The following is a 17060-nucleotide window of genomic DNA, read 5'->3' on the forward strand; positions in this document are numbered from 1 at the left end:
AGATTTAGTAAGATTAAAATGGGTGACACAACTGTTACTGTTATTGCATAGGGGGAAAAGATGGTGAGGCGATCCGAATAGGTGGTGCAGGATCTGTAGTTGGAGTGTGGGGTGGATTGGTGTGGGTGAGAAAAAAAGATTCTGCATGCAAAATTAGAGTGATAAACCATCAGCCTTGCCAGAAAATGGGTGCAGTAGCAAAGATGGACTGAGAGAGAAGTTTGTGGCGCTCAGCCTTGCAGACCGGAAAGGTATTGACCTTCTTACTGCACTGCTGGGCATTTCTCTGGAACGCATTGACCACACTGACCCAGCCGGTGACCTCAGACCAGGCCGGACATGTCTACTGGCATGAACTCCTCTACCAGTCCTGGGGTAAGAGAACATACTTCTTTAGTGGCGCCTCTCCATCACTACCTTTAGGTCCTTGCCTGCAAAGTGGGGTGCTACCTTCTCTTATTTGTTTCCTGTGAGGCAAATGAATGAACTGTGCAGGGTAGTTCTGGACTTAGCACTTGATTAAGTGCTCATCAGCCTTTAAAATATGGCTCCAGTGCCAGAAGTCCCGCTATATCCCATCAGTGAGTTCATCTGTCAATAGCGAGTGGAAGAATAGGACGAATAGAGCCCATAGGAATGTAATCCACAGGTAATGAGGTGAGTTTGGGATGATAGTATGAGAAAACTCATGTCCTCACAGAGAGAAACCTTATATGAAACTCACCAAAAATAGCATTGAGCTGATCTTTGCTAAGATTTAGTCCGTAGTCTTGTTTTTTAAGCTGCACGCTCTTCCAGGCCTAATTGGAATTTCTTCCCCCTGCCACATCAGGGTATATCTTCCATTATGCTTTTAAAAGGTTAAAGTCTTCTCAAATCATGCTCAAATTGACTTCCAATAGTAAAGTTTCCTCTAGTGATTTTTTTGGTCTTTCACTTTTTACTGGTCTCTTCAAGTAGGGAATCCATATTCACAGTGTGCCGTTTGGTGATTAACTTGACCACAGTCATGTTTCTTGTTTGACATGTCTTCTCTCACAAAACACTCTTGATGATGACCTCTGAGCGTCTCTGTGTAACAAGAACTGCAATCTTCTCTTTTGTTTCAAGCTGTTAAAGTTTGCACCTTAATAAGTTTGTAGTAAGTTTCTTTGAAGGCCCATATCCCACAATAATCAGGTTACATGGACTTTTCTCTGGGCAGAAAAATGTGTTGCTGGAAAAACGCAGCAGGTCAGGCAGCATCCGAGGAGCACGAGAATCAATGTTTCGGGCATAAGCCCTTCTTCAGGATTCCTGAAGAAGGGCTTATGCCCGAAACATCAATTCTCTTGCTCCTTGGATGCTGCCTGACCTGCTGCGCTTTTCCAGCAACACATTTTTCAGCTCTGATCTCCAGCATCTGCAGTCCTCACTTTCTCCTTTCCTCTGGGCAGACTTAACAGGCTGTCATATTGTCAGTAGGAGAAAGTGAGGACTGCAGATGCTGGAGATCAGAGTCAAAAAAATGTGGCGTTGGAAAAGAACAGCCAGTCAGGCAGCAACCAAAGAGAAGTGTTGAGGCTTCGAGCATCAGCACTTCAACTGATGAAGAGTTTGTGCTTGAAACCTCAACTCTCCTGTACCTTGGATGCTGCCTGACCGGCTGTGCTTTTCAGCACTATACTTTTTGACTGTCATACTGCCACTCCAAATTACTCAATTATATCTTGAATTAAGAGTATACAACATAATTACCTTATAACAACCACAGGTCATAAAAACAGTACTTGGGGGGGGGTGAGTGTTGAGGAATAGCGTTACTATTTGGATATTTTCCACTTAAACCAGATTAGGATCAGTATCCTGGTGAATCATGGCTCGGACTCTGTATAAGGTTTTAGATTACGAACAAGATGGCAGAGAATTCAGCTGAAGGAAGGTTTAGAAATCAAAAGAGGAAATCTGGATAACAGAACAGTGCAGTTATTTGGGTACAGACAAGCATGTGTGGTACAGTAAAGAACAGAGGGTATAACAGTAAAACTAGATTAGATTAAATTCCCTACGGTGTGGAAACAGGTCCTTTGGCCCAACAAGTCCAGACCGACCCTTCGAAGAGCAACGCACCCAGACCCATTTCCCTCTGGCTAATGCAGCTAACACTATGGGCAATGTAACTTGGCCAATTCACCTGACCTGCACATCTTTGGACTATGGGAGGAAACTGTAGCGTCTGGAGGAAACCCACACAGACACGGGGAGAATGTGCAAACTCCACACAGACAGTTGCCCAAGGCTGGAGTTGAACCTGGGACCCTGGTGCAGTGAGGCAACAGTGCTAACCACTGAGTCACCGAACTACTTTAGCAAATACGGTTCACACTAATGAGTTTTCAAAACATAAAATTAGGGAACGTTTTACCGAAATGCACAAAATATATGTAATGAAATAGGTGAACTTGCACAAATAGAAATAAATGGACTAGATGTAGTCACCACTACACATTGACCAAGGTTGAGAGATAAAAGTTCTCGGTAGAAAACCACTCAAAAAGACAGACAGGATGGAAAAGGTTAAGGAGAAGTCTTGAGAACAAACGACAACATAAGCCCAGTACTGAGAAAGGACCTTGGCTCATAAGATCAGGACAAAGAGTTCAGAAGAATGGAGATTAAAGATAACAAGGTCAGAAAAAGCTGGTGGCAGTCATTTTAACCATCCAACAGTAGTTATACAGATGGAAAGAACATTATGAAGAAATAAATGTGGCTTGTAATGAAGGTAAATAAATGTGGAAACAAGTAGGATAGATGGATAAAGAAGAATCAAAACATAAGGACAAGAAATTGGAGGAGTAATAAATAGGACATTCATCCCGTGTAGCCTTCCCTGCCATTCTATAATTCTTTCTATTGTCTGTATCAATAAAGATAGCAAAGTTGATCTGAAGGAAGTGTTTATAAAATGCTTTTGTGATAATTTTCTAAAGTAGTACATTGTGGAACCAATTAGGCATACAGGCAGTTCTTCTATAACGTGACGGTTGCGTTCTTGTGCAACCTTGTGCGATAGAAAAATCACACTTTAGAAACAGTGCATAAACTGTTGGCAATGTAATCGCATTACAGTCAACACACATTTTAAAAGTTTGTGCCTTGGAAACAGTGTCCCCATCTCATCAATCGCATTACAGCGAATTTGTATTAATGAAACATGTGTTACAGCAGAACAACCTGTACTGCTATTTTATGTTGTATACTGTGCAACAAGAATAGCATGGAGAGAGGATTGGATAACTAATAGAAGACCAAGAACTGGGATAAAGGGCATTTTCAGGATAGAAACCTATAACTAATGGACTGCCCAGCATTCAATACTGGGACAATTATTTACAATATATAATAATGATCTGGGTAACGGTGGTGGATGTACTATGGCCAAGTTTGAGACTCAACAAAAAAAAGGAAGACAAGTGATGAGGATGACACAAAGAATCTGCACAGACATGAGAAATCAAGTGAACATAGAAATTAAATGAACGAGTAAACTTGACAGATGAATAAAATAAAGGAAAATGTGAGGTTCTGCACTTTATTTTAAAGGGAACGGATTTTTAAAATTGGGAGGTCTTACTAAAATTATAGAAGGCACTATTAGGACCACAAGTGGAAAACAATGAATAGTTTGGGTCTTTTTATCATCAGGAGAGATATGTTGATATGATAAAACGGCCCAGAGAATGTTCAGTAGGTTGATTCCATGTTTGGAGGAATTCTCTTATGAGGATAAGTCAAATGAGTTCAGTTTATACAGACTGGAATTTAGAAGAATGAGAGGAGGCCTTATTGAAACACAGAATTCTCAGGGGACTTGATTGGGTGAACTTGTGAGGGCATAGTCTCAAAGTAAGAGGTCACTCATTTCAGACAGAGATATGGAAGATTTTCTTTTCTGAGCAAACGAATAAGGAAAAAGAGTAGAATACTTGGCCCTGCAACCTGCTCCACCACTCAATAAGATCATATCTGATCTGATTTTAACCTTAATTCTACATTCCCGCAGACCTCAATAATCTTTCATCCCCTTGATAATCAAAAACATATCTAACTTTGCCTTAAAATATTTAAAGATTCTACATCAACTGCTTTTCGGGGAAGGGAATTCTAAGGGCTCACATTCCTTAGAGAAAAAATGTTTCCTCATCTGTCCTAAATGGGGGTCACCTTGTTATTAGATTATGACCCCCTCATTCTAGATTCTCCCACAAGAGGAAGCATCCTTTCGAAATCCACCTGGTAAAGACTCCTCAGGATCTTAGTGCTACAATTATTCATCCCTGGCTCTTAAAATGTTCACAGGATTCAGACCTAATCTGTTTAACCTTCCTGCATAAGACAATCCATTCATTCCAGGTATTACTCGAATAAACCTTCACTGAACACCTTTCCATAAGTATGGTGACCAATATTGCAGACCAAAAATCTGTTGGTCTGAAATCCTTCCACCCTCAAAGTGAAACCGCTCAAAGTCACCAGTATCCACTGCATTTTACTTCCTTAATCCTTGTATGTTCCTTCACTGACTCGTTTATAGTCCATTCTATGGATCCAGTGGAATTTTTAGCTTGTTGCTTTAACCCTTTTTAGCTTGCTCAGCCTTAGTGTCCTTACACTATTTCTCCTGTTCCCTTCATCGTCTCCAATCTACCCATTCACACTCGGCTTTTAACATCTCCCAGTTTTTGGGAGTTCCATCTGCTGTACATACCTTATCCCCTTATCACATGCAATATTCCACCAACTAGCCAGCAAGGTATCTTTCCATTTACTATCAGCTTTATCCTTCCATTCTTTATTTAATCATTTACACTTTTTCTCATAATTTTTCTTTCAAATTAGGTTTACCGCCTCTTCACAAGAGGTCACATCCCAAATCCATAGTTTCCTGATCTACACAGAGGGTACAGAATCAAGACTTAAATACTATATACATAATAAAATAAAGTGTTTAAATAATAAATTTATAGTTATTAGTAACATTTCTAACACTCACTTTAAATTTTCTAAATTTTTGAAATAAGTTGATTAACTATTGTTCTGTCCTAAAATTTTCAGTGTACCCACTGCGGAGAAAGTGAGGACTGCAGATGCTGGAGACCAGAGTTGAAAAGTGCGGTGCTGGAAAAGCGCAGCAGGCCAGGCAGCATCTGAGGAGCAGGAGAATCGACGTACCCACTGCATCTGATATTTTGGATGCTGATCTGTTTGTTCATGCCCAATGTTGCAATTTTCCCAAGAGTGGCCTTTCTTTTGCAACTTTTGTTTTAATTCTTCAAATTTTCCTTTTTGCCCTGACATTTTGAATTTGAACATCCAAGAGAATTCATGCCTCCAAACTATCCAAAAACAGTTGTGTATTCAAGATTTACATTTAAAAAACTCCAGCATTCAAATTTTTCATACACTGAAGTAAACTTATAAAACAAAATCAAAATGGCTACAGCACAAAAGGTTATAAAACCTGTTGTTTCAGAGACAGTTCTTTGCATGAGGAAAACAGCAAATCTCACTCTCTGTTAATGTTTTTTTCTCTCGCTCTTACACGCTTCCCCCATTAGGATTATACTTCTATGGCCAATTGCATGTACAATGCTCAATTTGTTTTAAGGGACAGTGAGGTGAACATTAAACATTACAGCCATTCTTCAAATTAACCACGAGGCAATGACACAGATCATTGACAATATATAACGGTAATTCAAAAAACTTGCCAATTAATTCTGATTTTGTAATTCAGGACTAATACAAAAGGTTTAGAATGTATTGAATAATACAACCATATTGTTTAATTAGGAGATGGAAACTGAACAAGTGGCTGAGACATTTTACTGTTTATTAATAAGAACAAACAGATATTAATGTCACAAAAAAAGATGCAAATCTGCTTAGGGCTGTATACAGAAAATTGAGTGCTCACTCACTCCAACATTTAGTCTGCATTAAAATAACTCATTCACTCAGCTATTAAATTACACATTTTCTCCAAAATATGTTACAGAATTCAAAATTAATCTGAAACACTTCTGCAATACTTCCTATGGATCACTAACACAAGTCTAGTTAGTTAATTAAACTACCTAACATCTCGAATGAAACTGGGCAGTGCCACCGCACAAAGCATGGTTGTAACAATTAGAAATCCATTTTATCCCACATCCACAATTTCCTTTTCCACTGCTTTCAAAGAAAAACTAAAAGCAATTCAAAGCATTTTGAACTGCTGTAGGTCTGATTTACATTACTGGCACTCCAATTCAATCCTCATTAATTTCACGGATTTTAAAAGGCACCAAACCCAGAAGTACAAATTAATATGGTCAAGCCCACATAGGAAGTGAATACTTTCATTTCTGTGAGCACAAACCTACCAATTAATAACCTTAGAGATAATAGATTTATCATGCCTGTTTTTACATTCAAAAAACAGGACAAACTCAAAACTGAATAAAATGTCATTTACAGCATAGATTTTATCTCCAATTAGTAAATATTATATTTGCTTGTGAACCTAATTCAAAGAGTCAAGAAGTAATCACTCTCCCTAACTATGTATACTGGCTGAAATGCCTCCATCTTAGTTCCACAGCAGCAGAGTGTATTTTCTTTCCAGAGAAGGAAGAGTTATTTTTGTTAAGAATAGCCTGGAGAGCTTTTTATTATGCTCGCAAGGGCAGGTGTCCCCATATCTGGAATTAAAGATTAGCTTACCCATTAAAACAGTATTTGGAAATTCACTCTGGTGAGAAAATGAAATTCCAAACATGATCAATTCCAATTCCAAGAGATCATTTTTACCAATCTGTATGACCTAAATTTTTCATAAATCAACATTTCCTGGCAGATTTTGCTTTACACTAGTACTGATAGTTCCTCAAAAGGACATTACATTAACTATGCATGATCCACATTGATACAGGCACAGACTACATTTTCAAATCACCATGGATTTCCAAAATGTGGACTTAAATCAAAATATTTCCGGATCTCGAATCCCAGGGGACAAAAAAAAACAAATATTATACAAGACCACGTGTAACCACCAATAAAAAAAGTACATTCAAAACACAATACAAAGAGTTAACACTTAGTTCAGTGAATGCAACACCAAACACTGGTCTCGCTCTCTGTTTCCTTTGCTTTTAAAAAATTTCTCAAAATTTCTGTCAATTGTTTTATGCAATCTCAATCAAATGTGCCATCAGGTGGAAACAGCTTCTCAATTCTTTGTGTCCACTTCACCTATTCGTTGACAAAGTTATTGTTTTGGAATCAGGTTGTAATGGTCATACATGTATGTTAAAGGTGTTCTCTTCTGAGGGTACGCCTCATGGGAGATGTCTTTCTCCCCATTCTTTCAACAGCAGTGTCTCTCTCTCTCTCACACACTCTCTCTCACACACACACAATTGTGCAATCATTCAAACTGGACATCCTTTAATTTGTTTATTACAATTTACCAAAAGTCCCAATTCAAACAAAGAATTTACCAAAATGTCTGATTTTTCTGAGGAGCCTCTAATCCCTAGAAACCATTTTCCTGATCAGGTATTCTCTCAAACATAGTCTGAAAGGGAGTGCCCTTTCCAACTACAGAGGAAACTCAATTATCTGAATACCAATTATCCAAAGATCAGATTATCCGAAGGAGATCTCGAGGTCCCAATAGAAACATTACATTAAAGACACGTTTCCAGCAGTGATCACATCTTTTGTTTACAGTGATTAAACAGGCACCGTCTCCAAATGACTGACCTCCCGCCCTCTCTCCACATTTTCCCTAGAGTTCTACAGAGGGGTGTATGCTAACCCCCCCCCCACCCCCGGCTTCCCAGGAATAATTTCTCCAACATTGCCCTGTGCAGGGCAAATATGGAACCTGTCAAGAATTTGAAGCAAAACATTGTGTGTGCGTGCAATTTGGAGACTTACCCCACAAAGGCAGCAGTAGCAGCAGTCTTGTTGTTGGTGTCCAGTCCGGATGCCCTGGAGAGGGGGTGGGGGTGGACAGGGGTGGACGGGCGGGGGCTTTGTGCTGGGGGGTGGGGTTGGACTGGGGTTGGACTGGGTTAGGGGGCGGGGGCAGGGTTGGACTGGATTGGGGGGCGGGGGCAGGGTTGGACTGGGTTGAGGGTTGGGGGCAGAGTTGGACTGGGTTAGGGGGTGGGGGAGCGGGGTTGGAATCGGGGAGTTGTGGTGTTGGACTTGAGGGGGGGGAAGAAAAGAGCAAGGGGTGTGGCATTGGGGGCGGGCTCTCACGTGCTGTGTGCTGCTACAGTCTCCTGAATGGGGAGCAGACTTTAAAACTCCGAGCCCCAGAGAAAAGGCATTTAATCGATTTTACAAATAATCGATTATCTGAACGAAATAGTACCCACTCACTGTATAGAGCAACGTCGATTATCCAAACATCAATTATCCGAAATTCAGATTATCCCAACAGAATCTGAACGTCCCATGAAATGGTTACAACAAAGAGATGTGATCAACAATGGTGCAATGGGCGAGTCTTTTGTTTACAGTATAGTGTAAATGAGGGTTACCTGCACTGAAGATGTGCAAATGTTGCACCATAGAGGTGTTAATGACACTGGTGCAACAATCTGTCAGTCACTCATTGGAGCAGGGTTAAAATAATTTTAACTGACCCGTGTCTTTAGTTTCACTGAGGAATACCTGCACTAAAGATGTGCAAAAGAGGTCGTAGTGTTGAAAGAATTTTCAATAAAAATGACTGACATGCTGAAGGATTTAAAATGCATGACAAAATCAGTGGTCTTAGATTACCTACAGTATGGAAACAGGCTCTTCGGCCCAACAAGTCCACACCGACCCCCCGAAGAGCAACCCATCCAGATCCACTCCATATTTAGGTAAAAACAAGGACCGCAGATGCTGGAAACCAGAGTCTAAATTAGAGTGGTGCTGGAAAAGCCACAGCAGGTCAGGCAGCATCCGAAGAAAACTTTCTCTCCACCCCCAACCCCACCCCCCTCCCCTCTCATTTATCTCCCCACTCTGCAGGCACCCTGCCTCTACTCCTGATGAAGGGCTTTTGCCTGAAACGTCGATTTTCCTGCTCCTTGGATGCTGCCTGACCTGCTGTGCTTTTCCAGCACCACTCTAATCTCCACACCATATTTACCCCTGACTAACACACCCAACACTATGGGCAATTCAGCACAGCCAATTCACCTAACCTGCACATCTGTGGATTGAGGGAGGAAAGCAGAGCACCTGGAGGAAATCCACGCAGACACAGGGAAAATATGCAAACTCCACACAGACAGTTGCCCACGGCGGGACTTGAACCCACGTTTCTCGCACTGTGAGGCAGCAGTGCTAACCACTGAGCCACCGTGCCACCCCAAAGTGGTGTCTTCATTCCCTCTATGACTTTGTTCTGAGTTCATATCTGGTATAACCGATCAAGTTTGTTGGACGTACTTACCAGGTCTGTGAAGAGAAAGTGGACCTCAGCGACAATTGGACGGAAAAGTGAGATTTTACAGCATCTGGATCGTTGTGAAAAGGCATCAAAGATTGCACAGGAGTACAACATTGGAATAGCGACAATGTCAGACGTCAGGAAAGTAAGACAGGCAATTGAGAAATTCATCAGCCAAAGTGACACTTCAAATGCTTTAAAAAAAATCTCCATGAAGCCAGCAAAAAATAAGCAACTTGACTAAGCTGTATTTTTGTGGTTTTCACAGAAGTATTTTTGTGGTTTTCACAGCAATGTGAAAAGGGGATTCGTACCTGGCCTGGTGACACTAGAAAAAGCTGCCAGTTTCCATGAACGACTCCAAGCTGGTGAGTCTGACCACAGTGTACTATTGGGTTGGTTACAGCACTTGAAACATAGTCACAGCATTCGGCAATTCAGCGTTCGTGGACAGCAGAAGTTTGTAGATGACAGCACCATGGAAGGCTACAGACAGAAACTGCAATCCATCATTCATGTAGCTGAACCTGAAGTATGAACCTGAACAATTGTGCAATGCTGATGAAAATGGATTGTTTTGGCATGCACTGCCGAACTGAACACTCACATCCACTATGGAAAATAAAGTGCAAGGATCACACCATGATTTTCCCTTGTGTCAACGCCACCTGCACTCATAAATTACTGCTTACCTGCATCGAACGATATGCTAATCCACGTTGCTTCAAGATCTATGACAAGAACTTGTTTCCCGTGAAGTACAAAGCACAAAATAAGGCATGGATGACATGCCCACTTTTTCTCATCCTGGTTTCATTAAGATTTTGTACCTGCTGTCAGATTACATTTGGCGAGTGCTGGACTCGAGCATCATGCCCTTCTGCTTGTTGACAACACGGAGTCACACTCTGTGAAAGACAGCCAGTTAGAATCAGCAGACGGAGCTATCATGTGTTTGTGTCTACTGCCAAACACCACTTCAAGGTTAGAGCCACTTGATCAGGGAATCATCGCAATGATGAAAACATATTATCGCCTTAACATGTTGCGTGCCGTCCTGGATGAAGACAATGCAGAGAAAGGAATGCAGATAATTATGAAGGTTTTCATGGTCAAGATCGCTTTGTATATGATTGCTTAATTTTGGGACCACATCAAACCATCGACAATTGCAGAGTGTTGGTACAATGGCTTGCCTGTTAGGAGTTGTGCCAGTGAAGAGGACACCTGTCCAGTTCAAAGGTTAACCAATGACATCACTGAAAACTGCAGACAGCTGGGATTAGGAGACTTTGCAGAGGCTGAGATCGATGCTTGGGTGAACTGAGATAAGGTCATCAGAACAGAGACAGAGACACTCAGCGATCATCAGATAGTCAATGTAGGAACAGCGAGAAAGTCCAGACGCCGTGGGTGGTAAGGAAAATCTGATACCGAAATCACCTCCAGTTGCCGTTAATGAAGCTATTGACAGTTTGCGACTTTTCATGGAATGGCACAAAACACAAGACAAAGTCGATGATATTAAGTTGATGAATCTTTGCCAAATGTTCACGAAAAGAAGAGGCAGCAGCACCTCAAGCAACAGTGGCTGGATATTTTCTTTGAAAATAATAACCAACCTCCACCCCAATGAACTTTATTTACTGTACAGGTGCACAAAAAGTGATTTGATTTGCAAAATGTCAGGAATTTTTAAGCTATATCCAGTGTTTGTATAAATTTTAGTGATTGAATGAAATAAAAACTCTTAGTAGACTTTTTAACACAATTATGTGCAGTACGGCTTCCTTTGTTGAAGGTCAAATCAATAATCTGAAGAATCAATTATCTGAATGAAAAACTGCCCACCCATCGAATTTGGATAATCGAGGTTCCTGTAGAGAGATTGTACTATTGTACCTTATAACTCCTTATATGTACTATAAATTTCAACCGGCCATATCAATACTACAGAGTGAGAAATTTACCAAGCCTGCCCTCCTTTTGCTACTATCTCATAATTTCAATTGGCCATATGCAAGGGAGGCAGCTCTCTAAGCCAAATCTGTCAGATAATGGCAACCTACTTCCCTGACTGGGGTGCCCAGTCCGACTCTATCTCAGCAACAATACAGAATAGCCAATGTGACCCCACAACAACCTAAAGCAACCTCACAAATAAAAAAAAACCTTCTTACCTTATAATCCTGGTACAAGTAGTTCATTTGATCTCTTCAAGGTACCAGTTTCACTAGGCGAGGGGCAGATAATCTGTCCGAACACAAGAAGTGATCTGAGGTAAAATACCTCAGAGCACCCTACCAATCTGTTATGCTCAATTCAAACTCTCGGTCACTGATTCAGCCCAGAGAAATGTTCCCTTTGTTGGGATCCAAGTCACGGCACCTAAAATGTTGAGTCAAAAAGTCTCGGAACATACAAAAGTTTTAATTTCAACACACTGTTTCAGTTAAGCTAATGAGAGATCGGCGGTCAATCCCCAGAGTAGCAATCAAGCTATCTTTGGAGGACTATTAACAAATCTCTGATCTCTAGCATAAAAGCAGTATATTTTATAGTCTTCACGTACATAACTAATTTAATCTTTCTCATTCCCACATTATTTAATATTATTACCTCTAGCAGAGTTCTCAGAAGTAAACAGTTTCTATGCATAAAAGGTGAAGATGACCACCAGTTCAACTGGGAAAATGCATCCATCCTAGGACAGGCCAAACAAGAACAAGCACAGAAATTCCTGGAAGCCTAGTATTCGAACCAGAACTCCATTAATAAACACATAGATTTGGACTCCGTTTACCAACCTCTCATAAACAGAACCAGAAATGGTATCACCTACCACAACAAATCAAGACACATAAATAGCAAGTAGGACAGCTTAACCACAGACTCATTGATAATGTTACCTAGCGTGGTGACAAAACATCTGAAAACAAACCCACCAGCTCAGTGAGCAAACTGACAACCTGATTAACTAGCACACACGCAAGCGTTTCCCTCCGTGCCAGCAAATGCAATCTTTTGAAATCTAGGTACATTAAATTTACTCCTTGTAATTATACATTACACATGTAATCACCTCAAAATGTAAATTAAAGTTCATTATCACAAGCAGTTTGCTGTTTTACAATTTTGTAACAAAGGTGGGACTGTTGAAACCAATGCTTTGCTTAACTAGAGACAAATTCAGACAGATTCCCTTATGAAAAAGATATGGTCATCAGCAGGCTTAACATAACTGTGAGTCTTGTTCATTCCCTGCTTACAATAAATCCTGGACTATTTCGAGAAGTAAAGAGGAATAAAAAGCCCATCAAAGATCGTTGCAGGCAAGACTATAATGGATAACACAGAAATGCATGTTGTTTGGATGTAAAGTGCTCATTTTCATAGTGGAGTCTATTCCCAAGCCTTTCCGTGCAATGGATGAACAATCCCTGATCTCTCTACTTGCATTTGCTAATTATGTGCAAAAATTGCATATTGGGCAAAGACATTTGAAGGTAGCACCACAAACAGCAAAACTCTGCAGACAATCAATCAGTTAATTGATTCAGGGATGATTCTTATGCATAATAAAATCAAAGAATTCAGAATTTCAAATGATCATAATAAAAGCACAATATAATAATGCTTAACATTTGAAGTGTACTCTTTAAAGTTCACCATATCTTACTGAGCACTTACATAAATGGAAGGAAGAATTTTCTTTAACAACTAATGCAAGGGTGACTGCATTTGCAGTGAACATATTGTTTGGGAGTTATCTGTGATAACGGTAATATGTTTTGACAGCAACTGAACTAAATGTGCTCGTCAAAGGATTCTGTTAGTCAATTAATTGTTGAAAATGACAAGCTGTTCTACAGAGCATTACACAAAATAATGAAACTACAACATTTCTTTTCAGTTTCTTATCAAATAATGGAAAGGACAAATGAGTGACATACAACTAAACATTACTTCAATCCAATACCATGCTGTGATTACAGCACTAAAATGCAGCAATACTGCAAAGAATGCCTTTTTCAATAAATGATGGGTCAAAATACAGCAGTCAACATAAACGGATATGTTACAGGGAGTCCTGAGACAGTTCTATGTACAGTGAATTGCTTACCTCAAGTCAGGAGAGAATGGGCAAGTAGCAAAATTTATTCAGTAGGTGATCAATAACCTTAATTTGTTTTATTTTGTGAAAGCAATGAAGGGCAAAAAAATAGTGAAAGAAAAAATTGTGAAGGAATTCAAACATACAATAAAAATTTTCATATAGTGGGACAGATCAGCCTTTAAAGTAATAGATTTAAATTCACCTACCACGTATAGACAGGCACATAAAGACAGACAAGACAGGGTAATAAAGAGGGTGTTTGGTATGCTTGCCTTTTTTGGTCAGTGCATGGAGTATGGGAGTTGGGAGGTCATGTTGTGGCTGTACAGGACATTGATTGGACCACTTTTGGAAAACTGCATTCAATTCTGGACTCCCTGCTGTGGAAGGAATGTTGTTGGGCTTGAGGGTGTTCGGAGGATATTGGCAGAGATGTTGCTGGGACAGGAGGATTGAGCTACGGGGAGGGGCTGAGTAGGCTGGGACTTTTTTCCTTGAACCAGCGGAGGCTGAGGGATGATCTTATAGAGGTTTATAAAATTATAAAGATAGGGTGAATAGCCAAGGTCCTTCTCCAGTGTAGTGGAGTCCAAAACTAGAGGGCATAGGTTTAAGGTGAGAGGAGAAAGATTTAAAATGGACCGGGGTGGGCAACCTATTCATGCAAAGGGAAACAGAATGGCGTGTGTGGAGTGAGTGCCAGAGGGGGTGGTGGAGGCTGGTACTATTGCAACATTTGAATGGCAACTGAATAGGTATGTGAATGAAGGTGTTTGGAGGGATATGGGCCGGGTGCTGGTCGGTGGGACAAGCTTAATTTGGGATATCTGGTCAGCATGGACAAGTTGAACCAAAGGGTCTGTTTCAACAAAGGTGCTTCACAACTGTACGACTCTGTGACATGGATATTATGGATGAAAAAAAAGAGATGATCAAGGAATCACATAGGAATCAATGATATAATTGATAGGATTTGGCATGTTTTCTTTCCCTTCTTTTCAACTTGTTTTATTTCTTTCCTGCTGGCACAAATTGTTTGCATACTAGTGCTCTCTTTCATACATTGGTTCAAAATTTGTCTTTTCACTATTTTTTAAATTGTTTTGTTCTTCTATAAAGGGAATTTACAGAGACAAGTAAGTGGAGACAGTGAGCTGTTACTGAAGGCTTTCTAGTACCTCCATATAAGATACAGAGAAGGATATTATTGACGTTTTCCCTTTGCGGGCTGGGTGGTTTTCTCTGGCACTGGCCCCACAAAAGCTATGGTCACCTGTCCAGGAGCCAATCAAAATGTTGTCAAGTAATTGTCCCTCAGTTTACAACTTATTGGTTGCGTAGTATCTGCGTTTGAGCTCACTGTTCCAGGAAATATGTAACGTTGTATACGATTTGCAATGTGCCTCAATAAACACGGTTTTTAACACTACAGCTTTTTCTTTGCAAGATCTCCTTAGTTTAAAGCTGTATCTTCCTTTTTTTTTTATCAATTTAGGACACAGTACATAAATAAACAAAGCCTTTACATAACTAAGTGTTAAATAGCAGGATGAGACTGTTACTAGTGAGAGGCACGAGGTCTAATTGCAGGCATTAGCATGCATTATCAATTCATTATTGTTAACTTTGCCCCATTTACATGTTGTTTTTTAAAATATATATATTTTTCCCTTCCTGTCAAACCTCGTGTCAAACCTGGTTAATTCCCGATATGAGAGTCAGAGTGGTTACCTGGTGACTCCAGCATACCACTTGCTCCTCTGAGCCTCCATTTTGGACAACAGTACCCAACATCTGAGACTGCCTTCCATGGGAGTGATGGCCATGTACAGATGTTGGCTTGGATACTTGTCAGCTTCACCCCACACTCATACCACATCTCTGAGCCACTTAAAATATTGCTCTGTATTCCATGCTGCACTTTGAAGTGTGCTGGCCTTTTCATTGCAATGGTGGCAAGGTGGCTCAGTGGCAAGCACTGCTGCCTCACAGCACTAGGGACCTGGGTTTGATTCCAATCTCAGGTGAGGCATTCAATTATTAAAAAAAACACTTCTACAATGAAAAGAGCAGTGGCCAGTTCTTCCAGCTCTGCTTTTCTTTGTTGTTTTTTTTTTAGTAGTAGTGTGAAGGCAGGCTGCTGGACCCAAAGGAGCAGTTCCAGGATGGTATTCTCTGACTTCTCTCCTGTAAGACCACGTGTTTGATTTTACAGTTTGTGCCAAGGAGTGTTTATGGGGATTGTTGCAAGTATTTGGAACAGCATCATTAAGTTGGGATGATCTGTTGGGTTTTCAGAGAAGTTAAGTTATTCAGTATTCTGTTTTCTATTGTTTGTATTTCATTCAGTAATCTTGTAAATAAATTCTGTTTTGTTTAAAACTAAGTGTTTGACCAGAAATATTTCTCCTGGACTATCCACTGTACACCTGATTAAAACAATTAGCAAAGTTAGGGTTTGGTCTACCTTCCTGAAATGTTTTTCAGGGTCTGACCTGGTCCGTAACACTAACTAAAAGTTAGCTCCGAGAAAAAATAGTCACATGTGTTGATTAACCAACAGTTTTATATCCTTGCAACTTATCAAAAGCTATACTTAAGAGGGAAATGTATTCTTAAGAGGGAAATCAGGAGGGCAAAAAGGGGACATGAGATAACTTTGGCAAATAGAGTTAATGAGAATCCAGAGTTTTAACAAATGCATTAACATTTAATTAACATTGATATTTAACAAATACAAAAGGGTAATTAGAGAGAATGGGGCCCCTTAAAGATCAGCAAGGCAGCCTTTGTGTGAAGCTGTAGGAGATGGGGAGATACTAAATGAATATTTTGCAGCAGTGTTTACTGTGGAAAAGTATATGGAAGATATAGAATATAGGGACAAAGATGGTGACATCTTCAAAAACTTCCATATTACAGAGGAGGAAGTGCTGGATGTTCTGAAATGCACAAAAGTGGATAAATCTCCATGACCTGATCAAGTGTACCCTAGAACTCTGGGGAAGCTAGGGAAGTGATTTCTGGGTCTTTTGCTGAGATATTTGCATCATCAATAATCACGGGGGAGATGCCAGAAGACTGGAGGTTGGGTAACATGTTGCCACTATTTAAGAAAGGTGGTAAGGACAAGTCAGGGAACTATAGAAGAGAGCCTGGCATCAAGGGTCGACAAGTTGTTGGAGGGAATCCTGACGGGCAGGATGTACATGTATTTGGAAAGGTAAGGACTGATTAGGGATAGTCAACATGGCTTTTTGCTAGGGAAATCATGTCTCACAAATTTAATTGAGTTTTTTGAAGAAGTAACAAAGAGGATTGATGAGGGCTGAGCGGTAGATGTGATCTATATGGACTTCAGTAAGGCATTCAACAAGATTCCCCATGGGTTGGCAAGGTTAGATCTCTTGGAATACAGGGAGAACTAACCATTTGGATACAGAACTAGCTCAAAGG

The 17060-nt window shown here is 40.3% G+C and overlaps 1 protein-coding gene across 2 annotated transcripts in view; it reads right to left on the reverse strand.

The window, feature by feature from the left end:
* tmem132e (transmembrane protein 132E) overlaps positions 1 to 17060 on the reverse strand; it is a 779639-nt gene that overhangs the window by 588632 nt on the left and 173947 nt on the right. The gene's annotated exons all lie outside the window — the stretch shown is intronic.

The sequence above is a fragment of the Chiloscyllium punctatum genome, chromosome 19 (genome assembly GCF_047496795.1).
Source record: "Chiloscyllium punctatum isolate Juve2018m chromosome 19, sChiPun1.3, whole genome shotgun sequence".
NCBI lineage: Eukaryota > Metazoa > Chordata > Chondrichthyes > Orectolobiformes > Hemiscylliidae > Chiloscyllium > Chiloscyllium punctatum.